This window comes from Podarcis muralis, chromosome W (assembly GCF_964188315.1).
Source record: "Podarcis muralis chromosome W, rPodMur119.hap1.1, whole genome shotgun sequence".
NCBI classification, from domain to species: domain Eukaryota; kingdom Metazoa; phylum Chordata; class Lepidosauria; order Squamata; family Lacertidae; genus Podarcis; species Podarcis muralis.
The window spans coordinates 30,168,341-30,191,702 of NC_135674.1; the positions used below are offsets into that span (position 1 = coordinate 30,168,341).

The window sequence follows — 23,362 nt, forward strand, 5'->3', positions numbered from 1 at the left end:
ACTCCTCTTCCCTCCCTGCTGGAGGAGACGCTGGCTAGCTGGGTCTGACCTCCCCTCCGTTCCCCCACTCTCCGATAGAGGCGTGGTCAGCCCTGACTCCTCTTCCCTCCCTGCTGGAGGAGACGCTGGCCCAGACACATGGGACTCTTCCCCCCCACTACGCTCTGGTGGGGAAGCTGGTCCTGATCTCCAGCTGCTGCTTTGGGAGTCCCCGCTGGCCCCTTGCTTCTGGTGTGTCCCCCCTGGGACCCCCCTTGCCCTGACCGTCGGCGCCCCCTTCTGGGAATCTTCTGATTCGCTGGAGAGGCTCATGGAATCTCTCGGGTCACTGTCATTCTCCCCTCCGCTGCCCTCAGATTCTTCCCCTTCGCTCTCCATTTCCTCTCTCCCCTGTGCCTCTGCTCCTGAGCCCCTGACAATGTGCATTCTTAACTTATAGAGAAGTTTTTAAAATGTACAATTTGGATTGGAATAAGTGGGCAGCAGAATAGAACAAAGTATTTATTCATGCTATGCATAATGAATGCATGGTACTAAAAAGCCACAGGATGTGCTCATGGTCACTGGCTTATAGGGGAATCAGACAAAATCATGGAGGAGTGGTCTGCCCAAAGGAGAAGTGATAGATCCTTGTACAAAGGCAGTATGTCTCTGAATTCTAGTTGCTGGGGAGCAACAATTGGGGAGGGCTGTTGCTGGCTTTCCTGGAGGCATCTGATTGGGTACTGGAGGAAGAAAGGCTCTTGGCTTTTGGTCTGACCCAGCAGGAGGTTTCTTGGTTTCTTATAGCACATAATTTCTTATAGCACATAAGGGTTTTCTTGTGTGTGTGTTTGTGGCTGATTAGCTGCTCTCCCTGTGCAAAGGTCAGAGGGGGCAGGGTTTCTGTTGAGTCAGGTGATTAGCTGTGGGAGGAGCTTATCAGAGCTTGCAGGGCAGCGGCGTGCGCAGTTTGATCCATCTTTTAGATTTAGGGGAGCTAGTCTCAAACGTTTGTTGGGGGAGACCTAGGTTTTTTGGGGGGGTTATTTGTCCTGTCTTCACGCTTTTTAAGATGGAGGAGCACTGTAGCCACCCCCAACGACACGTTTTCAAGATGGAGGGTGAGGGAACAGCTGCAGTCGCCTGCGGTTCCTGCACAATGTTTGCCATCTTGCCAAAGGTTGCAGGCAGCTTTACCTGCAGCAATTGTATGTTGATTGCCCTCTTAGAAGACAAAGTCCAGCAACTGGAGGAACATGTAGCTACGCTCCAAAGAATTAGAGAGCTGGAGCTCTTCTTGGAAGCAACAGAGAACACCGTCTCCACCAAGGAGGAGACAGGGGACACCCCTGAGAAGGAGGCTAGTTCACCAACACAGGTGCCAGAATATGGAGAAACGTGACTCAAAGAAGTAGGAGGCCCAGGGTTCGCTCTGATTGTTTAGAAATACACAATCGCTTTGAAGTCCTCTCCCCTAGCATGGAAGACAAAGAACAGACTCCATTTGAGGATCTCTCCCTCATTACAGTCGATCAGGTATATGAAGACGAGCAGCAAAGTCAGTCCTCCGGGAATGTGCAAGCGACCTTGGAACGGACAGCTCACGGAAGAACCCCGACTAAACCTAAGAGGAGGCGTGTAGTGGTGATAGGGGATTCCCTACTGAGGGGAACAGAAGCAGTGATCCGTGGGCCTGACAAGATGTCTTAGGAGGTGTGCTGTCTCCCTGGGGCTAAGATCCAAGATGTAACTGAACGACTGCAAGGAATCATAAAACCCACTGACAAATACCTCTTCCTCATGGTTCATGTGGGAACCAATGACACTGCAAGCAATAGCCTCCAGAAGATCAAAAGAGACTACAAGGCTCTGAGCAGGAAATTGAAGCAATTAAATGCACAAATTGTCATCTCATCTGTCCTCCCAGTTGAACGACGTGGCCCAGGGAGAGAGGGAAAAATAGTGGAAGTGAACAGCTGGCTTCGCAAATGGTGTAAACAGGAACGGTTTGGATTCTTAGATCACGGACTGCAGTTTCTTGAAGATGGACTTCTGGCAAGCGATGGGCTGCACCTCACAACGGTTGGGAGGAATGTTTTTGCCAAAAATCTCAGAAACCTCATCAGGAGGGCTTTAAACTGACTAATGTGGGGGAGGGAGACAGTGCTCCTGAAGGTAGGAGTCTATCAATTGATGAAAATGATCATCCAAATGTCATAGACCAAATGGAGCAAACAGCACACAGACCTAGTGGTGGGAGGAAAAAATCCTTAAATAAGAGACACGGGGGAATGATTAATGGACTTCAATGTCTGTACACTAATGCGCAAAGCATGGGAAATTAACAAGATGAGCTTGAGCTCTTGGTACAGCAAACTAAATATGACATAATAGGAATCACTGAAACCTGGTGGGATAAGTCCCACGATTGGAATGTAATAATGGAGGGATACAATCTATTTCTATAACAGAGACCTCATTGTGGGAGTTTACTATAGATCCCCAAGCCAAACGGAGGACATAGATGATGCCTTCCTGGAACAGATGGCCAAGCATGCAAAAGGAAGGGAGATAGTAGTAATGGGGGACTTCAATTACCCGGTTATTTGTTGGATGTCAAACTCAGCCAAGAGCATACGGTCAAACAGATTCCTCACTGGCCTTGCAGACAACTTCATTGTCCAGAAAGTGGGAGAAGCAACAAGAGGAACAGCCATTTTAGATCTGGTCCTAACCAATGTTGATGACCTGGTTAGTGGGGTAGAAGTGGAAGGATCATTAGGCGCGAGTGATCATGCTCTTCTGAAGTTTACTATACAGCGGAAAGGAGCAGCCAAGCATACTAGGACTCAATTTCTTGACTTTAAGAAAGCCGACTTCATAAAACTTAGGGAAGTGCTGGGTGAGATCCCATGGACAGTAATACTAAAAGGAAAGGGAGTTCATGATGGCTGGGAGTCTGTTAAGAGGGAGATAGTAAAAGCACAACTTCAGGCAATACCAATGAGACAGAAACATGGAAGGTGCCTAAAGAAGCCAGGGTGGCTATCTAAAGAACTTTTAACTGAGTTAAGATTAAAAAAGGATGTGTACAAAAAATGGAAAAGGGGCAAATGACCAAAGAGGAATTCAAACAAATAGCCAGCACATGTAGACAGAAAGTCAGAAAAGCTAAAGCACAGAATGAACTCAGGCTTGCTAGAGAGGTTAAAAGCAACAAAAAAGGCTATTATGGGTATGTCCGTAGCAAAAGGAAGAACAAAGAAACAGTGGGGTCACTCAGAGGAGAAGATGGTGAAATGCAAACAGGGGACACAGAAAGGGCTGAACTCCTCAATGCCTTCTTTGCCTCAATCTTCTCCGATAAAGAAAACAATGCCCGACCTGAAGAATTTGGAGCAAATGATTCAGCCGAGGAAACACAGCCCAGAATAACTAGTTTAGATGTATTCAAGTCTCCAGGGCCAGATGAACTGCATCCAAGAGTATTAAAAGAACTGGCAGATGTGATCTCAGAACCACTGGCAGTCATCTTTGAGAATACCTGGAGAACAGGCGATGTCCCGGCAGACTGGAGGAGGGCAAATGTTGTCCCTATTTTCAAAAAGGGGAAAAGAGAGGACCCAAATAATTATCACCCAGTCAGTCTGACATCAATACCAGGGAAGATTCTGGAGCAGATCATTAAGCAAACAGTCTGTGAGCACCTAGACAGGAATGCTGTGATCACCAATAGTCAGCATGGATTTCTGAAAAATAAGTCATGTCAGACTAACCTGATCTCGTTTTTTGACAGAATTACAAGCCTGGTAGATGAAGGGAACGCAGTGGATGTAGCCTACCTTGATTTCAGCAAGGCATTCGACAAGGTGCCCCATGATATTCTTGTAGAGAAGCTGGTAAAATGCGGTCTTGACTATGCTACCACTCAGTGGATTTGTAACTGGCTGACTGACCGAACGAACCCAAAGGTTTCTCTTCATCCTGGAGAAGAGTGACTAGTGGGGTGCCACAGGGTTCTGTCTTGGGCCCGGTCTTATTCAATATCTTTATCAACGACTTGGATGATGGACTCAAGGGCATCCTGATCAAATTTGCAGATGACACCAAACTGGGAGGGGTGGCCAACACCCCAGAGGACAGGATCACACTTCAAAACGACCTTGACAGATTAGAGAACTGGGCCAAAACAAACAAGATGAACTTTAACAGGGAGAAATGTAAAGTATTGCACTTGGGCAAAAAAAATGAGAGGCACAAATACAAGATGGGGGACACCTGGCTTGAGAGCAGTACATGTGAAAAGGATCTAGGAGTCTTGGTTGACCACAAACTTGACATGAGCCAACAGTGTGACGCGGCAGCTAAAAAAGCCAATGCAATTCTGGGCTGCATCAATAGGAGTATAGCATCTAGATCAAGGGAAGTAATAGTGCCACTGTATTCTGCTCTGGTCAGACCTCACCTGGAGTACTGTGTCCAGTTCTGGGCACCACAGTTCAAGAAGGACACTGACAAACTGGAACGTGTCCAGAGGAGGGCAACCGAAATGGTCAAAGGCCTGGAAACGATGCCTTATGAGGAACGGCTAAGGGAGCTGGGCATGTTTAGCCTGGAGAAGAGGAGGTTAAGGGGTGATATGATAGCCATGTTCAAATATATAAAAGGATGTCATATAGAGAAGGGAGAAAGGTTGTTTTCTGCTGCTCCAGAGAAGCAGACACGGAGCAATAGATTCAAACTACAAGAAAGAAGATTCCACCTAAACATTAGGAAGAACTTCCTGACAGTAAGAGCTGTTCGACAGTGGAATTTGCTGCCAAGGAGTGTGGTGGAGTCTCCTTCTTTGTTTTTTTTAAAAATAATATTTATTATCATTTCCAAAAAGTACAAAGCATATATCAAAAAAACATAGAAAGCACACACCATCATAATAAAAGAAAAAAAAAACGAACAAAAATTCCACCTTTTAAACCTCCTTTTCAGTGACATCTTATCTTGACTTCCCCACACCTCCCCTTCTTGTATTCCACTTCCACTATTTTGTCCAGCAAATTTTTAACCTTAGTGTCTGTCAGGGGTGCCTCAGGTCCCAGCTCACAAAGGACCAACGCCAGTGTCTCTTTATATACAAAGGTCTTTATTGAAGTTCATTGTTGGTTTTACATCCGTGGCGCGCATCCCTACGTCTGTAACTTTAGACCGTTGAAGAGAGAGACTCATGGAATCTCTCGGGTCACTGTCATACCCTCCTAGGCTCCCCTCAGATTCCTCCCCTTCGCTCTCCAACTGCTCTTTCCCCTGTGGCTCTGCCCCTGAGCCCCTGACAGTGTCATAACCGTATATTATTAATTAATACACTTCTTTATAATCAATTTTAACCATTGTTTCATTATATTACATCAATTTAAACAGTAACTTTTAAGTTGTATGAAAAGATGAAAAGGCAAAAGAGTACAGAAAACAGAAAAGAAGAAAGAAATAGCAAAAAAGAGTACTATTCCTAAGGTTGTCCCTGGTTCCCATCCACGAATTCCCCATTTTAGAAATAATAATTGACGTAAAAAACATTTTAAACACTGCATAATGAAACAGGCCCCCTTTGGGCTCCCACACCCTCCTTTTCCCTCCCCGGTTTCAGCCCCAAACCAAGAGCCATTAATCTATCTTTTAGCCTGGTGCCCTTACGTCCGAGGCTCTCAAGTCCTTTTCAGTCCCTCTCGGCCAGCTTCTTTCGAAATCTCTTATATTAAATCCCCAAATTCGATAAAGGACTTTCTCATTCCTCGCAGTAATTCTTTCAGCCAGGGCTAGTTGTTCAAAGGTGAAGCTCCAATTCTGTTTCTTAAGTTCATACATCCCAACTAGCCCAGCTATCACTCTGGTCGGGTTCAAAATCATCTTGGTAGATCTTCGACTTTCCTTTGTCTTCTGTATCTTTTCGGTCGCCCCTTGTTTAGCAAGTATCATTTCCTCCTTTTCCTTCTTTAATTTCTTTTCTTGTCCAGCTTTTGGTTTCTTTTCTTGTCCGGCTGCCCATGTTTTGAGCATCAAGCCCTTTTCCATCTCAATAGCTACATTTTCTGTTGATTTCGACTTTGTAGGGCTTGTAGACAAAACATGACCTTGCTCATAGATCTCTCGCAGCTTTCCCACGAGAACGACCAGCTCTTGCAACTCAGCTCGTATTTCCCGACCAATCTCCATTCTTGTAATGTCCGTGAATCCCCTCTAGAGGGATTCTAGTTACTTAGTATTCCTTTCACTTCCGAACCAAAAGTCAATTTTGTTTGTAACAGTCTTCCTTTACTTTCATTACTTTATAACAAAATAACCGGCTAGAATTAGAACTTTCAGTTTTTTCGAGCTTTGACAGCTAATTTGACAGCTGTCAAAAGCTTCCTGTAAATCCTCAACAGGCTCTTCTCACGGGTTACTCCCGGTCCGGGAAAAGTGGTACTTGATCCAAACACATAAACTCTTGCCCTCCAGCACAATATCTTAGTCTCTTTAAATCCGTGGAATTAATATGTCACCAAAACGTAGCAAACAACTCTTCTCACAACCTTAGTTGGCAGTTCCTTGCTGTTAAACTGTTTACAATGGGGGGGAGATGGACCTCCTCTTTTCACCTCCCCCGCTCGTACCAAATCCAAAATGAAGTAATTTAAATTCAGTTCCAAATTACTCACGGGTTGTTGATTTTGAGTCCGAATTTTAAAAGGAAGAAGCCAGCGCTCTCCGGCAAATGGCATGCGGCTTCACTCGGCAGGGGAAGCAGAGGACTCACAGCACCACACCGCTCCCCGGCACCCGTTCCGTAGCCTTTAAAAAGGCTCCTTCGTGAATCGGGAGGGCGCTAACGGTGCCCGCTGAGTCACCACGTCCACGAGCATTCGCGCCCGTGGTTTTTAAGGGTCCCCGTGTCGCCGGCACGGCAAGACCCAGCCCCCACCGAGCAGATTCCCTCCGGACCTCGGAGGGAATCCGCCATTAGCCGATCGCGCTAACCCGGAAGTCCTGGAGTCTCCTTCTTTGGAGGTCTTTAAGCAGAGGCTTGACAACCATATGTCAGGAGTGCTCTGATGGTGTTTCCTGCTTGGCAGGGGGTTGGACTCAATGGCCCTTGTGGTCTATTCCAACTCTATGATTCTATGATTCTATGATTCTATAATTTGTAAATCACATTTGCACCCCCAACCCCCCACTCCGGTTTTAGCCTTATTCACTTATTTGGTCTTCTGTTCTTGCTCAAATACTATGTGGTATCTGGCCACCCTACTACAAAGTAGTACTACAAAATCACACATTACAAAGATCACTAATTTTCTATACTGTGTATAGAGATTTATTTATTTGGAACATTTGTGCCTCGCTGTTCAGCCAACAAGGCCACCAGACAACTTAAATGCAATCAAAGCAAGATGGTCCCTACCCACAGGCAAAGGGGGCAGGGAGGGAAGAGGAATATCAAATCTCAGTCACAAATCACTAAACAGTTGTTCCTATGTTGACCAGCTGGCACAGTTCAGGGGCTGGAGGTGCCTGAAGGAGCTGGACCTCCAGCAAAGCTCTCCCACTGATGGCTGCCCCAGATAACAGTTGTGGGGAGAGGAGGCCTGAGGGAGCTGTCCTGTCACAGCAGAGCCAGTGGAGGGAGCTCTGCTTCACAGCTCTCACGGAAGTACTGTAGTTTGGATACTACGGGCTCCTCTGCAAAGCTGAAAGCAATTGCTCTGTGAAATAAATAAAAAATTCAGTGTGTAGAAATCCTTTCACTATGTGTCTGTTTTGTATTTAAAGCTTCACAGCCACCAAGTGCTAATCAGCTTGAAGTCTTTCATAACATTATTGATATAAGTAAAGAAACATCTCATGTGGGAAAAATAGACACAATATTTCCTTAAGAATTAAAAATTCCAGCACTCTCCATATGCAGCAGAATGAGGTGGCCAAATGGACCATACTACCTCAAGCTACAGGTGAGGAATAACACTTCTATGCGTAAAAACCAAAGCCTAGCACATCATAGAGAAGGTACTTGTCAATTAAAAAAGCTAGCCTTTCCCCTGCTTTGCTGGCTTTCTAGTTGCAGGGAACTTTTAGTGTGTGAAAGCAATTTTCCATTGCTGCTCTTGCAGTTTATTTGACAGTTTCAGATGGCTTTGTGTTGTTGTAAACAAAATCTGCCCTTATTCCTTTATGTATTGGAGAACCTTGTAGGTTCTCCATCGGTAGGAGAAAATAACAGAGGCCAACCAGAGAATATTGAGAAGCAAAGCAGCTAGTAAGCCTGATCTTTATTAAACTGTTGCAACAGGGTGCTCCCCCCACACGCAGGAGAGAGGAGGAGGACCGCAAACAATGTGTGCTTGCCATTTTGAAATTCCCTTCCCTGGAGCTCAAGACCACCCCCACAAACATCATACCTACATCACAGAAAAGGAAAATTTCTACAATAGAAATTTGAATGTTGTTTTTCCTGTCTGCCAGGTTATCTGATAATGCCTTATCTGATTGCCTTTCCTGGTAGTCTGGCCATTCCTTTGAGATGGTAATTACCCAATTCCTGAGACAATGGGAAGCAAAGACAGACCACTGAATACGTAACAGTGAAAATACATTATTCCTTTCCACTTGGGATAATCTTGCCATAAATGCCCAAAACTAGCCTGACTAAGGAGTGGTGGAGAGGTATACTTCTGAATATTCAATAATTCTATAACATTTGCAGTATCAGATTGAGGTCTGCTGCTTCACATCAACAACCTGAAAGGATTTACTCCATGACTTTATACTTTCCTTAATGGTAAATATTAAGTAGGGTAGACAAATTGCAACATTGAGCTATTGTAGTTCCCATGCCAATATTGTAGTTCCCCATTTCAAATTCCTTCTTGCTCCCTGTCAGTGGAGGCTCGTCCTTAAGGGGGACTGGGGCACTGCTCCACCAAGCTCAATTGTTTCTTGGCTGTCCTCCAACAGCCTGCTTCTTTCTTACATCCTCTCTAGGGTTGGCATGAGCAGTGAGCTCCTTCCTCCTCAGTCTCAGGGCTGCCTTTGCAGAACTCAACAAGGGGGGAGGGGCATGCCCCACATGCCCCTGTCCAGGGGAGGAGAGGGGCAGGGAAGCTGCTGCTCAGGCTCCTTGAGTGCGCCAGGTCAGACATGACCCGGAGGCGGAGCTGCTGCTGTGACTGGGAGCGAGGTGCACTGCAGCCACCCACCCTCCTGCTCTCTTCCCTGGGTCAGGCCTAACCTAAGGACAGAGCTGTGGCCAGCAGAAGCACAGCAGCTTAGGTCAGCTCCTTCTCACGTGGAGCCAGGCACCAATGAGGGAGCCTGCTGTGGGGGCACCTGTTTGTGCCCCCTGACACAAATTTGTGCCCCCACGGCCCACACATGCTACACTTCTGGGTGGGGACAAAACCAGAGTTACTGTAGTTGGCTTCATCCATGGGCGTAGCCAGGATTTTTGTTAGTGGAGGCAGGCCTTTTGTTAGGGGGTCAGAACCTCAGTTAGCTATGTATTTTTATTTAGTTGGCCCCCCTTGGCCACATCCATGGCTCCATCTATCATAACATTTTGGAAATGCCCTGACCCACCCACCCCAACACTGGTGTTGATTTTCTGAGATATCAGGCGCTCAAGCACAAGTCAAACATAAAGAATCGCTGCTGTTTCTTTTTGTGTAGCCTGTTTAGACGGGAAATTTGCCTCAGTTTTTTATTCTCTAAGGCAGTGTTTCCCAACCGGTGTTCCGCGGCACACTAATGTGCCGCGAGACCTTGCCTGGTGTGCCGTGGGAGGGAGGCGGGCGAGTCGGGCGACGAGAGGCGGGGCGGCGGCGGCGAGGATCCGCGTCGAGCCGGGGGCGGCTCCGCGGTGGTGGTGCCGCGGTTTCTCTCTCCATTCTCCCCTCACACACACACACAGGAAATAACACAGGATCAGCTGACAGGACCCGGCCAATGGGGCGGCGGCGGGGCAGCGCGCGCAAAAGGGAGGAGCGCGAGACAGCGGACGAGGAGGAGGCCGGCATGTCCGGGCAGCAGCAGCAACAACAGCAGCAGCAACTCCCGGCGACGGCTCCTCAAGCCCCGGGCAACCCTACTCCCTCACTGGCCTCGGCCGCCCTCCTGCTCCACCCGCCGCCGCCTCCCCCGCCGCCGCCGGCCACCTCGGCCCCGCCGCCGCCCCCTCCTCCGCCCGCTATCGCCACCACCACCACAACAGCCGCCGCCGCCTCAGCTGGGCCCATGCCTGCTGGGAGCGGCGGCGGCAGCAGCAGCAGCAGCACCCTGGCGCCCTTCCCTCACGGCGGCGACCCGGCCCTCCTGGTTCGGGAGGCGGGCGCGAAAGCCCCACCCCTCGGCGCTCGCCAGCTCCGCGCGCGTCCTTGCCTGGGCGAAGGTGCTTCTTGGACGGGAGGCTGCGGTGACCAAAGACCCCGGCGGCTGGCAGGAGGAAGCGGAGGAGGAGCGGGAGGCTGACCCCGAACTCGTGGGAGGAGGCGAGAGAGAGAAGGCGCTTGGGCAACCACCCCAAGCCGGCGCACGCGGGCGCCCCTTTGGAGCTGATGAAAAAAATCTCGAGGCACACCATCATTACAGCCCCGTGACGTCAGCGCGCAGCGTCACGCCGGGAGGGACACACGAAAGTGTAAGTTTCAATTTTTTCCCCTCCCCCTTGCCGGGGAACCTCCAAGCTTTGGGGGTGGGGGGGAGGAGGCAGCAAAGTGAGGGACTGAGGGACTCCTCCAACTCCTCCTCCTGCTCGTCCACGGCCGGGTAGAGCCGCTTGAGGCGCCGCTTGAGCTCCTTCTCCTGCTCGTTCAGGGCCGGGTCGCCGCCGTGAGCGGAGGCGGCGTGGGGGACCCCGCAGGTCAGGGCGAGTCGGCTCGTCAGCTGCCACGACAGGAGCAGGGCAGGCGGCGAGGGGGTGGCTGGGTGGGGGAGATCCCCCTCGGATCTGCTCCCTCTCAGGCTCGGTCGGCGCTGTCACGAAGCGAGACGAGGCTGGAAGGCGCCGCTCTCCTCCTCCCTCCGCAGCAAGCGTGGCCTGGCGCGAATCAAATCGCCGCTCCTGTCCCGTGCGCTCAGGTGGGCAGCTCCAAAGGGGCGCCCGCGTGCGCCGGCTTGGGGTGGCTGCCCAAGCGCCTTCTCTCTCTCGCCTCCTCCCACGAGTTCGGGGTCAGCCTCCCGCTCCTCCTCTGCTTCCTCCTGCCAGCCGCCGGGGTCTTTGGTCGCCGCAGCCTCCCGTCCAAGAAGCACCTTCGCCCAGGCAAGGACTCGCGCGGAGCTGGCGAGCGCCGAGGGGTGGGGCTTTCGCGCCCGCCTCCCGAACCAGGAGGGCCGGGTCGCCGCCGTGAGGGAAGGGCGCCGGGGCGCTGCTGCTGCTGCTGCCGCCGCCGCTCCCAGCAGGCATGGGCCCAGCTGAGGCGGCGGCTGTTGTGGTGGTGGTGGCGATAGCGGGCGGAGGAGGGGGCGGCGGCGGGGCCGAGGTGGCCGGCGGCGGCGGGGGAGGCGGCGGCGGGTGGAGCAGGAGGGCGGCCGAGGCCAGTGAGGGAGTAGGGTTGCCCGGGGCTTGAGGAGCCGTCGCCGGGAGTTGCTGCTGCTGTTGTTGCTGCTGCTGCCCGGACATGCCGGCCTCCTCCTCGTCCGCTGTCTCGCGCTCCTCCCTTTTGCGCGCGCTGCCCCGCCGCCGCCCCATTGGCCGGGTCCTGTCAGCTGATCCTGTGTTATTTCCTGTGTGTGTGTGTGAGGGGAGAATGGAGAGAGAAACCTCGGCACCACCACCGCGGAGCCGCCCCCGGCTCGACGCGGATCCTCGCCGCCGCCACCCCGCCTCTCGCCGCCCGACTCGCCCGCCTCCCTCCCACGGCACACCAGGCAAGGTCTCGCGGCACATTAGTGTGCCGCGGAACACCGGTTGGGAAACACTGCACTAGAATAATAAGATGAAAGCTGGAGGTGGGGTTCGGGGTGGGGTTAGTCTTTCTTACAAACATGTAAGTACTGTATGGATGCCAAGCAGAAGAAGAAGACAAGCGTTTCTGTGGGGGAGGGAGTTTATTGACTGCTCAGATATAAGACTCACAACATCATTTTATAACCAAAGAAAGTGCCTTTATGTGACCATTAAATCAAATCAACTGGAATTACCCGTATATTCACAGAAAGCCTTTAGCAGAATCATTTCCTGTCCTCTGAATCCAACTGGAAGTGTTGGGCGAGCCGACTGCATAATCAAAAAGGCCAGTAAGTTACTGTGAGACAAACAGAGGAAGCTGTGTTCCTTTTCAAATCTGTCTGTCAACAGTCACACACACCAAGCAAAAGCCACCCATAACAGACGTTTTCCTTGATAAATGGGAGAACTGTCTGATAATCAACAACCATATAATTTTATCCAGTAGTATTAGTTTGATCTGACGGAAACTGCACATTTCCCGAGAAGCACTGAAAGAATGCTTCATTTAACTACAAACCCCCAAATCTGGGATCCCATCAAAACTAATGTTTGGTAAAAGTTTTGCAGCAAAACCCCCACATTTTGTAACACCCCATAAACAGAGTAATTGATACATCAAACCGGGGTTCATAATTAATATCAAAAACCCATCATTGTCCGGTTCACTCCAAACTGGTGCCAAAGTCTGGCAAAAGTTTTGTAGCATTTTGCCAGACATTGTAGAATTTTTTTAGCATTTTGCCCGACAAACCAAGTAAGTGACAGGGGTCATAAGGTCACCCCAAAACCCAACATCGCCTGATTCACTCCAAATCAAGGCCAAAGTCTGGCAAAATGTTTGCAGTAAAAACCACATGTTTTGCAGTGCCCCCCAAACGGAGTGGTTCCTAGCACATCAGGAGGAAGAGTCAAGACAACCAAAAGTGGATAAATAGGTTGTATTTATTAAATATAACAACTTGAGGATCGGCAAAACTAGTCAGATTCGACCAATGTAACCAAATCAAATTGTCTGGGCAGGTGTGCTTGTTCACCTCCACCCACAAACACACAAGTGCTCAAACAGAGCTCTTTGCAGATCCTTAAGAACCCAACCCAAATCAGAAAGATGTCACAACCCAAATCAGAAAGATGCATACCACCAGGTCTATACAACTGTTGGGCACAGAACATAATTCTGCCATGAGGGATATAAGCACCCACATTTTCAAACACAAACATCGTTGTAGAATGATTAGCTTTGTGTCTTGCCCATCCACCTTCTTAGGAAGGCTGCCCCCACTCCATAAGCACCTCTACAACATTCCAAACCAAACTATGAAAAGCTCAGGGATGAGGAAGCACAGCTGATGGAGATATTTAGTGATCTCAACTGAATTTACCTCACCAGATTGTTATCCCCAAGATGGATGACCAGAATGTCAGGGTTAGGGTTAGGGCTAGGGCAGGGGATAGGTGGACGTTCAGGGTTAGGGTTAGTGCCTGGGGTTTTTTTCCCCATGCTTTTTAAGCTTCTAATGATATTGCTTCATTTTTATGAGACTGGATAATTCCCAAAAGTAAGCAGACTACCTGAAACGTAGCAAAACTAAGAGAAATGTTGTCAGGGGCTCAGGAGCAGAGGCACAGGGGAGAGAGGAAATGGAGAGCGAAGGGGAGGAATCTGAGGGCAGCGGAGGGCAGAATGACAGTGACCCGAGAGATTCCATGAGCCTCTCCAGTGAATCAGAAGATTCCCAGAAGGGGGCGCCGATGGCCAGGGCAAGGGGGGTCCCAGGGGGGACACACCAGAAGCAGGGGGCCAGCGGAGACTCCCAGAGCAGTAGCTGGAAATCAGGACCAGCTTCCCCACCGGAGCGTAGTGGGGGGGAAGTGTCCCATAGGTCAGGGCCAACGTCTCCTCCAGCAAGCAGGGAGGAGGAGTCAAGCCCAGCTAGCATTCCCGAAGAGGGGAGCAGTGACAGGAGCAGCATAACGGTCAGAAGGAAGGTGGCAGGCTGGGCGCGCGCGCCATGTTCAAATGTGCAGGCGAGCGGGACAGCAGGAAACCAGGATTGGGAACCAGGTCCTAAAGCTCGCCGGAGGGAGGGGGAGGACTCGGGAGAGTCAGCGTCGGAAGAGTCTAGAAAGGGGAAAGCCCCGACGGACAGGCGGACCCAGAGGAAAAGGGAGCAGAGGAAGAGGTGGAGCAAGGCTAGGGTCTTGAACTGGTGCCTGGGGGGAGGAGATTCAGATGGAGCTTTGGCGGTCTAGGTTCAAGACGTAGAGCTGCGCGCCGTGGCTGTAAATGAGAGACTGAACTTTAATAAAGACTATTTAATATAACAACGGACTGGCGTTGGTCCTCTGTGAGCTGGGACCTGAGGCAGCCCTGACAAATGTGAAAACCAAAAGTGAGATACCAGAAACCCAACAAGGAAGGAATTCATGAAAAAGGAAAATTGCCAGACAGAGACTTCAATCAAATCATTACCAAATTCACCAGAATCCCAAAACCAATTGAAAAGAAGCAGAAATGTGAGAAGCAGAAGAAATACCACCAGAAACCCCCAACAAGAGGGAAAAAGTAAATTGCGCAGAAACCCCAAAGCCAGTTAAACCTTAGTTTTGCATGGTGTGGGGTGATTTCGCTTTTCCCTGAGATGTTTACTGCGTGGGTTTCTTGTGGTTCTATTCAACTGGTTTTCTCATCTGTCAGGGGTTCAGGAGCAGAGGGACAGGAAAGGGAGGAAGTAGAGACCGAGGGAGAGGAATCTGAGGGAGAAGTCAGCGAGGGTAGCCATCCGAGGTCTCTAAGTCTCTCCAGTGAATCAGAGGATTCACAGAAAGGGGCCCCAGTGGTCAGAGCCAGGGGGTTGCCAGAGGGAACACCCCAGGAAGGAGGGGCCAGAGGGGACTCAGAGAGCAGCAGCTGGAAATCGGGACCAGCTTCCCCACCGGAGAGCAGTAAGGGGGAGGAGTCCCAAACATCGGCAGCAGGCAGCCTTCCGTCAGCGGAAGGACAGGAGTCAGGGTTAGCCACGCCTGCATCAGAGAGCGAGGTAACGGTCAAAAGGAAGGTCAGGGGCAGCGCGCGCGCGCCAAGTTCAAATGTACAAGAGGGGGGCGCAATGGGCAGTCCGGAGAGAGAGCCGGGTCCCAAAGCCCGCCGGAGAGAAGGGGAGGAGTCCGAAGGGTCCGCTTCCGAGGCATCCAGGAAGGAAGGCACCCAGGGGGGTAGTAGGACCCAGAGGAGGAAGGAGAAACGTAGAAGGTGGAGTAAGGCTAGAGTCTTAAGCTGGTGTACAGGGGGCGGAGACTCAGACGAGGCTTCGCTGGTCTAGGGTCTAGACGTAGAGACGCACGTTAGTGCTTGAAGATGGAAACTAAATGTCAATAAAGACTTCTGTACAGTTCTAATGGCTAGCGTTGGTCTTCTGTGAGCTGAGACCGGGAGGCAGTCTCTGACAGTAAGCCTCGTCTCAAGTATCATCGGTTTTCTGCGCCTCAAGCATCGCTAAGGAAGCGAGGCAGGGAGGGTAGAAGACTGGTGCCTTGCGAGCTCACAAGAGTCAGGCAAGATGACTACAGAACAGAAAATAGCTTCCCTGCAAGAAGCGGTGACGCTACTCAATGCTGAAATAATCGCATCCAGGAAGAGAGAGGAAGAAGCGGCAGCTGCCTGCAGAGATCTTCAAGCCAGGTTGGAAGGGCTTGTAAAGCAGGGGATCCCAGTACCCAGATCAGAGGGGATCGGTTTGGGGAAGAGAGGAGGCAGCATTGTATCTCATTTTGATGGGAATTTGCAGCAGTACCCCAATTTCCGAGCAGATGTGCTGTTTGCGCTGCAGCTGCTGGAAAGAGACTTTAGAGATGAGCGGGAGAAAGTGGGGTTTATTTTGTCTCATTTGCATGGGGACGCGAAAGCATGGCTGCGCAACCTGTGGAGGGATAAGGATCCAGCGCTCCAAAGCGCAGATGCGTTCATTAAGGCGATGGACTCCTGTTTCTTATCCAAAATAGACCTTGACATTGCCCGGAGGGACATATTTGGGCTAAGACAAGGGAAAGCCAGCGTAAGGCAGTATCATTCCCGGTTTTTTGCATTGGTCAACGCGCTGAATTGGGATAAGGATTCTCCGCCGGTTAGAGACCTTTTTTGGGAGGGTCTGAATGCACAGATCAAGGATGAGATGGCAAGGGGAGAGAGACCCACAACCACTCAACAAGTGGTTGAAAGAGCGTTGTCTATTGGGGTGAGGCAGGAAGAACGCCCGTGGAGCAAAGAAGAAGGGCGTTGGGGACGCTCACCAGCGAGAGTGCCCTCCCTCTTGCCCAGAGAGGCAGCGCGTGCGCAGTCCACGCCTCCACAGGGAGGGGGCGAGGAGCAGATGGAGATTGGCGGTGCTAGGGCTCACTCAGCTACCAGAGCCTTAACACCGGGAGCAGTAAAATCGAAGCTGCCTAGAAGGAACAGGAAGTGTTATATATGTGAGAGTGCAGAGCACATGGCGAAAGAGTGTCCCCAGAGGATTCTCAAGCACACTGCAGCTTCAGTGACAGTATTGGAAACAACTCAGCAGAGAGCACCACAGCAGGGAAACGACCAAGTCTGGCTGGAAGAGGAGGCACTGGGGCCCAGCCAGACGAGTCAGTGAGGAAGTCCCCAGAGATTTTGCAGCCCACAGACCCCCTCCCGCCCAAGCCAGTGGTGCAGCTAACCGCATCGCTTCAGCTGCCCAATGGACTCACCTTAGAAGTGCCTATTACAATTGACTCTGGCAGTAACGCAGACTTTATAGGATTGGAGTTCATTCAACAACACAACGTAGCATTACTGCCAGCCACACTGCCCCTGAAGGTTGTCACGGTGGATGGCAGGGAACTGCTAGGGGGGCAGGTGGTGCAGCAGACGCCGCCTATGGTGATGCAAATTGGGAATCACCGGGAAGTCATCAGTTTCAATGTCACCCAACTGTCCGACACGCCTATAGTATTAGGCATGAGTTGGCTGCACAGACACAGCCCAGCATTGGCTTGGTACCAGCGCCAACTGACTTTTGGCTCCTCCTACTGTGCAGAACACTGCATTATACCCAGCCCGGAAGGGGAAGAGGAGGACCCGCAGTTGCAGTTGGGCACGCTGCAAGCAGTACCCCACAAGTATGCGGAGTTTTTGGAGGTATTCTGCGAGAAGGAGGCGGACAAGCTACCCCCTCACAGACCCTATGATTGCAAGATTGACCTCCTGCCGGGGGCGACGCTGCCAACTGGGAAACTGTACTCCATGTCTGAGGATGAACTGCAAGAACTCAGGGAGTTCATAGATCACAATTTGAAGCGTGGGTTCATCCGGGAGTCGAAAGCGGTGGGAGGCAGTCCCGTATTCTTTGTGAAGAAGCGGGACACGCCCCAACGGAGGCTGGTGGTGGACTTCAGAATCTTAAATTCGAAAACCAAGCCCTCAGCTTTCCCCATGCCCAAGATAGACGACCTGCTCGCGACGGTGCGGAAAGGACGCGTTTTCACCAAGCTGGATCTACGTGGGGCGTACAACCTGATTCGCATGCGCGACGGCGACGAGTGGAAGACGGCCATGTTCACGCCACTGGGCACCTACGAATACAGAGTTATGCCCTTCGGATTACAAAATGGCTCTCACACCTTCCAAGCCTTTATGCATCACGTGCTGGCGGGGCTCCTTTACAAGAAGTGCGTATGCTTCCTGGACGACATCCTGATTTTTTCGGAATCGCGAGAGGCGCACGAGAGGGATGTCAGGGAAGTTCTGCAGAGACTGAAGGAGCACAGGCTGTACGCCAAGCTGGAGAAGTGCCAGTTCGACGTGACGGAGGTGGATTTCCTGGGCTACAAGTTGTCGGACAAGGGGCTCGCCATGGACAGCGCCAAGGTTCGCGCAGTGTTGGACTGGAAAAGCCCACGCAATCGGAAGGAAGTCCAGCGGTTTGTCGGTTTTGCCAACTTTTACCGCAAGTTCATCAAGGGATTTGCCATGCAGACAGCGGCCATCACCGACACGCTCAGCTCCAAGAAGAAGAAATTCATCTGGACGGAGCAAGCGGAGCAGTCCTTTCAGAAGCTCAAGCGTCTCTTCGCGTCCGAAGAGCAGCTGCTGCATGTGAATCCCAGCAGACCCATGAGGGTGGAGACAGACGCCTCAGACAGAGCCGTGGGAGCTGTCCTGTTGCAACAAGACCAGCAGGGGGACTGGAGGCCGTGCGCCTTCTACTCGAGGAAGCTCAGCAAGTCGGAGCAGAATTACACTATCTGGGACAGGGAGTTGCTGGCCATACATGCAGCATTCAAGGCATGGCGGCACTTCCTCATCGGAGCCAGACATACAGTGCAGGTCCACACGGACCACAAGAATCTGGAGTACTGGCGCACGGCTAGGTTCCTCAACCAGAGACACATTAGATGGGCGGAGTTCTTCGCGGACTTCGACTTCAAGATAGAGTACATCCCAGGCGACAACAACGTGATGGCGGATGCATTGTCCAGAAAGCCGCAATACCTGGAGGAGGCGGCACCGTCGGCGGCCAAGCACATTTTCGCACCGGAAGCGTGGGCATGCGCGTCGGCAACCGTGGACCTGGACGCCGTACGTCGCGCGCTGCGGGAAGACCCCTTCGCACGGGCCAAGATGGAGGAGGTGCACAGGGGCACAGCGAGGGCCGACGAGTTCCAGATACGCGATGGGTTGCTCCTCCACAAGGGAGCACTCTACGTGCCGGGAGACGACCTCCGCGCAAGGGTCCTGCAGCAGCTACACGACGCTCCCACCGCCGGGCACTTTGGCAAAGAAAAGACTGTCGAACTCGTAGCCAGAGACTTTTGGTGGCCCAAGATGCGGGGGGAAGTAGCGGATTACGTCTCGAGATGTGACACCTGCCAAAGGGCCAAGTCAGTTCACAGACCGCCGGCGGGACTGCTGGAACCGCTGCAGACACCGTCTGAACCGTGGGAGAGGGTGGCCCTGGACTTCGTCACGGATCTGCCCAGCTCGAGGGGAAAGACAGCAGTGCTAGTGGTGGTGGACATGTTTACTAAGATGGCACACTTCATTCCGTGTGCGAAGGTAGCCACGGCAGAGCAGACCGCCAAACTGTTCATAGACCACGTGTTCAAAGTCCACGGTCTGCCACGGTCTATTCTCTCCGACCGGGGGCGACAGTTCATCTCGAACTTCTGGCAGAAGCTGATGGGCATTCTGAACGTCAAAGTCAATTTGGCGTCGGCGAGACACCCACAGACCAACGGACAAGCGGAGAGGGTCAACGCCATCATGCAGCAGTACCTAAGATGCTACGCCAACCAGCAGCCCACGACATGGGTGGACTACCTGCCGCTCGCCGAGTTCGCTTACAACAATACGAAGCACGTGTCGACGGGGGTGACGCCGTTCTTCGCCAACAACGGGAGGCATCCCAGAACCTTCCCGGGTTTAGAGAGAGTGGGGGAGGGGGAGCCACAGGCAGCGGAAGCCTTAGCGTCGGAGTTGCAGGAGGTCCACGAACAGCTCAGGAGGCAGTTAGAACTAGCAAAGCACGCATACAAGGTGCAGGCCGACAGACACAGAAGAGTTGGGGAAGACATACAGGTGGGTGACTGGGTCTGGTTAGCAGCGCAAGCAGTGCCGACCAGATCATTAGCTAAGAAGAAGCTAGGACATAAGCAGCTAGGACCTTACCAAGTCCAGGCGCAGGTCAATCCAGTGGCCTTCCGGTTGGCTCTTCCGGAGGGTTCCAGAATGCATCCGGTGTTCCATAGATCGGTGCTCACGCCCTACAAAGCACCTCATAGGTTTCAGGAGCCAGACACAGCACCAGACCAGAGCAGAGAAGGGCCCAGAGTGAGGGGGTCGCCTAGGAGGGGACACATCAATGAGGTCACAGAGATTTTGGACTCCAGATGGGGGGAAGAGGGAGTAGAATATTTCCTAGCCAGGGAGGGTACCCCGGCCAGTGCCAACAGCTGGGTACCGGACTATGCATTGGAGGAACCGCTGCTCAAAGAGGAGTTTCATGCCCTCTTCCCGCACAGGCCCATGCCAGCAGAGTATTTCGACGACTGGCTTTTCACACCCACTCTTTCAGCCAGCACATTCCTGGGGTTCGACTCGGACGAGGAACAGGCACCAGTCCCCAGCTCCCAGGTGGGTTCGCCACCGGGGTCTGCCTCAGACCACTCGTATTGGTGGGACGATCAACCAGAGGAGCAGTGGCGCAGGAAGTGGCTGAGGGGTCCTTGGATGGGACCACCCGAAGAGGGGGAGAGGGGCGAGACGGACATGGACGTGTTGGGGGACAACGTGGGGTTCGAGCACGAAGACAGAGAGATGGAAGCAGAGGAGAGCGACGTTGACGAGTACATGGGGGACGAACTGTATCCTGCAAGCACCCCCGCTACGACGGAGCACCCAGTACCCGCACCGGAAGGAGGGGAGGGGGGAAGGGGGGGCTTCGAGGGGGGGATGGATGTCAGGGGTTCAGGAGCAGAGGGACAGGAAAGGGAGGAAGTAGAGACCGAGGGAGAGGAATCTGAGGGAGAAGTCAGCGAGGGTAGCCATCCGAGGTCTCTAAGTCTCTCCAGTGAATCAGAGGATTCACAGAAAGGGGCCCCAGTGGTCAGAGCCAGGGGGTTGCCAGAGGGAACACCCCAGGAAGGAGGGGCCAGAGGGGACTCAGAGAGCAGCAGCTGGAAATCGGGACCAGCTTCCCCACCGGAGAGCAGTAAGGGGGAGGAGTCCCAAACATCGGCAGCAGGCAGCCTTCCGTCAGCGGAAGGACAGGAGTCAGGGTTAGCCACGCCTGCATCAGAGAGCGAGGTAACGGTCAAAAGGAAGGTCAGGGGCAGCGCGCGCGCGCCAAGTTCAAATGTACAAGAGGGGGGCGCAATGGGCAGTCCGGAGAGAGAGCCGGGTCCCAAAGCCCGCCGGAGAGAAGGGGAGGAGTCCGAAGGGTCCGCTTCCGAGGCATCCAGGAAGGAAGGCACCCAGGGGGGTAGTAGGACCCAGAGGAGGAAGGAGAAACGTAGAAGGTGGAGTAAGGCTAGAGTCTTAAGCTGGTGTACAGGGGGCGGAGACTCAGACGAGGCTTCGCTGGTCTAGGGTCTAGACGTAGAGACGCACGCTAGTGCTTGAAGATGGAAACTAAATGTCAATAAAGACTTCTGTACAGTTCTAATGGCTAGCGTTGGTCTTCTGTGAGCTGAGACCGGGAGGCAGTCTCTGACATCATCTTTTGTGGATGTGGTTTGTTTCTGTTGTTTCTTGTTTGTTTTTGGGATTATGTTGAATTTTTTCTGTGGTTTTCGTTTCATAGATTCTTTTATATAAATTACGATTGTGAAATATACTCAGAGTCTTGTATGTATTTCATGCTCATTATTGCCCCCGCCCCCCAACCTCATGCTTTTATATACATTATTTACACAATGAGTACCGTCTGACTGGCTAACTCTGCTTCCCTCTTGGAGCCTGATTGGCCTGCAGGAAAAGACCAATCTGTTGTTGCATTCTAGGATCCAAGGTTAGTACATAACAGATTGGGTGCTGGATTGATGGTGAGTTTGCTTCCTTTCTAGGTTTTTTGGGTTTTGCACCTTTGAGAATATTAATTTGTATGAGATCTGATAATCCCAAGAATAAAAGGAAAACCACCAGAAATGAAGCAAAACCACCAGAAATGACCATTCCAACAATGAAGTCAACCACTAAAAACACAAAAACCTACTGAAAAGAAGCAGAAGAACCATGTAAAAGCAACATCAATGGAAACTGGCAAAGAAGCCAACTAAAATCCCAAACAAAGCAGATTCACCAGAAACCCCCAAAGCATTCAAAAGTATTACCACCAGAATACAAAAACAAGAAAACTTCTCAAAAGAAGCAATAAAGCAAAAGTCCAAAAAACAAGCTAAACCAATGGAAAAGAAATGAAGCCAGCTGCAAACGAAGCACATTCACCAGAAACCCAAGACTAAGTGAAAACTAGTATGCTATGTTGGTTAATTTCTGTTGCTTGAAGTGCTTTTGGACTCCCATAAATTGCATGCTTGTTGAGTTTCTGGTTTTGCTTTTTAAAAACTGGTTTCCAGTTTCTTGTGGCCTTGCTTTGTAATTGGTGGCTTTACTGCTTCTTTTTTGTTTTCTGCTGGTTTGTTTAATTTGGGGTGGTTTTGCTTTTTTTTTTTTTTGCATTTAATTGTTTTGCTTCTTTTACTTTGAATGGTTCTGCGGTTTTGGGTGAGATTGTTTCTTTTCCATTCATTTGGCTTGGTTTTCATGTCTCCTGGTTTTGCCTCATTTTGGGAATATTTCTTGGTTTTTGTGCTTCTGGTGGTATTTCTTCAATTTTATGACATAACCAAGCCAAAACACCAGAAACACAGAAACAAATCATAAAGAAGCAGAGGGTTACAGTGAGAGTTGGGTTTGAGTTAGAATAGGATTAGGAGTTAGAGTTGGGGTTGAGTTACGGTAAGAGAAGAACAGCAGAAGGAGAAATTTAATTTTATTACTTAGGGTTAGGGTTAAATTAGCAATATAATTTTATTATTTATACTCCACCCAAGTCACTAGTGGCCGCTTTCAATAAAAGGTAAAAACATGAGCGCACTCTAAGTGAATGCTCATGAATGTAGAAACTCTTACTTCCCATAGGATTCCCAAAGAAGACCTGGGAATTGTAGCTCTGAGCTTCTTTGCAGAGGGTTGGACTAGATGACCCTTGGGTTCCCCTTCCATCTCTACTAGGATGCTCCCTGTCTCACTCTCACTCTCACACACTCCTCCTCTCCTTTTCATGGCAGTTTCACCTTTTTCTGCACTCCTAGTTCGGAAGGGCGGAAGAGGCTGTGCTGCCGCCATGTTGGGCGAGGGCAGGGGTACCGGAAGGACGTGCCACCGGAGGAGAGGCATGAGCACAGGAAGGGGATGGAAACGGGCGGAAAAGCTGTGCTGCCGCCATGTTTGGCGAGGGTAGGATTACCGGAAGAGGTGCCAGCGGAGGAGAGGCAAGAGGACAGGAAAAGGAGGGGAAAGGGCGGAAGAGGCTGTACTGCCGCCATGTTTGGCGAGGGTAGGATTACCGGAAGGAGGTGCCAGCGGAGGAGAGGCAAGAGGACAGGAAGGGGAGGGGAAAGGGCGGAAGAGGCTGTGCTGCCGCCATGTTTGGCGAGGGTAGGATTACCGGAAGGAGTTGCCAGCGGAGGAGAGGCAAGAGGACAGGAAGGGGAGGGGAAAGAGCGGAAGAGGCGCTGCGACGTTGCTCTCTCGACCCCGCTCTCCCCAGGGTGCAGCCCTGCCCCCCGCCCCGCCCTCACCTGCCTTTCTCCCCCAGTGGCCTTCCTCTCGTGCACCTTGGCGGAGGGATGGTGCGGGTGGGCCACGGAAGTTTATATACA

At 51.4% G+C, this 23,362-nt stretch overlaps 1 long non-coding RNA gene across 2 annotated transcripts; it reads right to left on the bottom strand.

Annotated features, from left to right (window-relative positions):
* Positions 1–7,302: 7,302 nt before the first annotated feature.
* On the bottom strand, positions 7,303–22,921 carry LOC144326359 (uncharacterized). 2 transcript variants are annotated; one of them, XR_013391489.1, is made up of 2 exons: positions 22,775–22,921; positions 7,303–7,718 (listed from the first exon to the last, which is right to left on the bottom strand). It is a non-coding gene; the product is annotated as an uncharacterized LOC144326359 (long non-coding RNA). The 2 variants fall into 2 exon arrangements; XR_013391490.1 differs by lacking the exon at positions 22,775–22,921 and adding an exon at positions 22,611–22,757.
* Between the last annotated feature and the right edge of the window lie 441 nt (positions 22,922–23,362).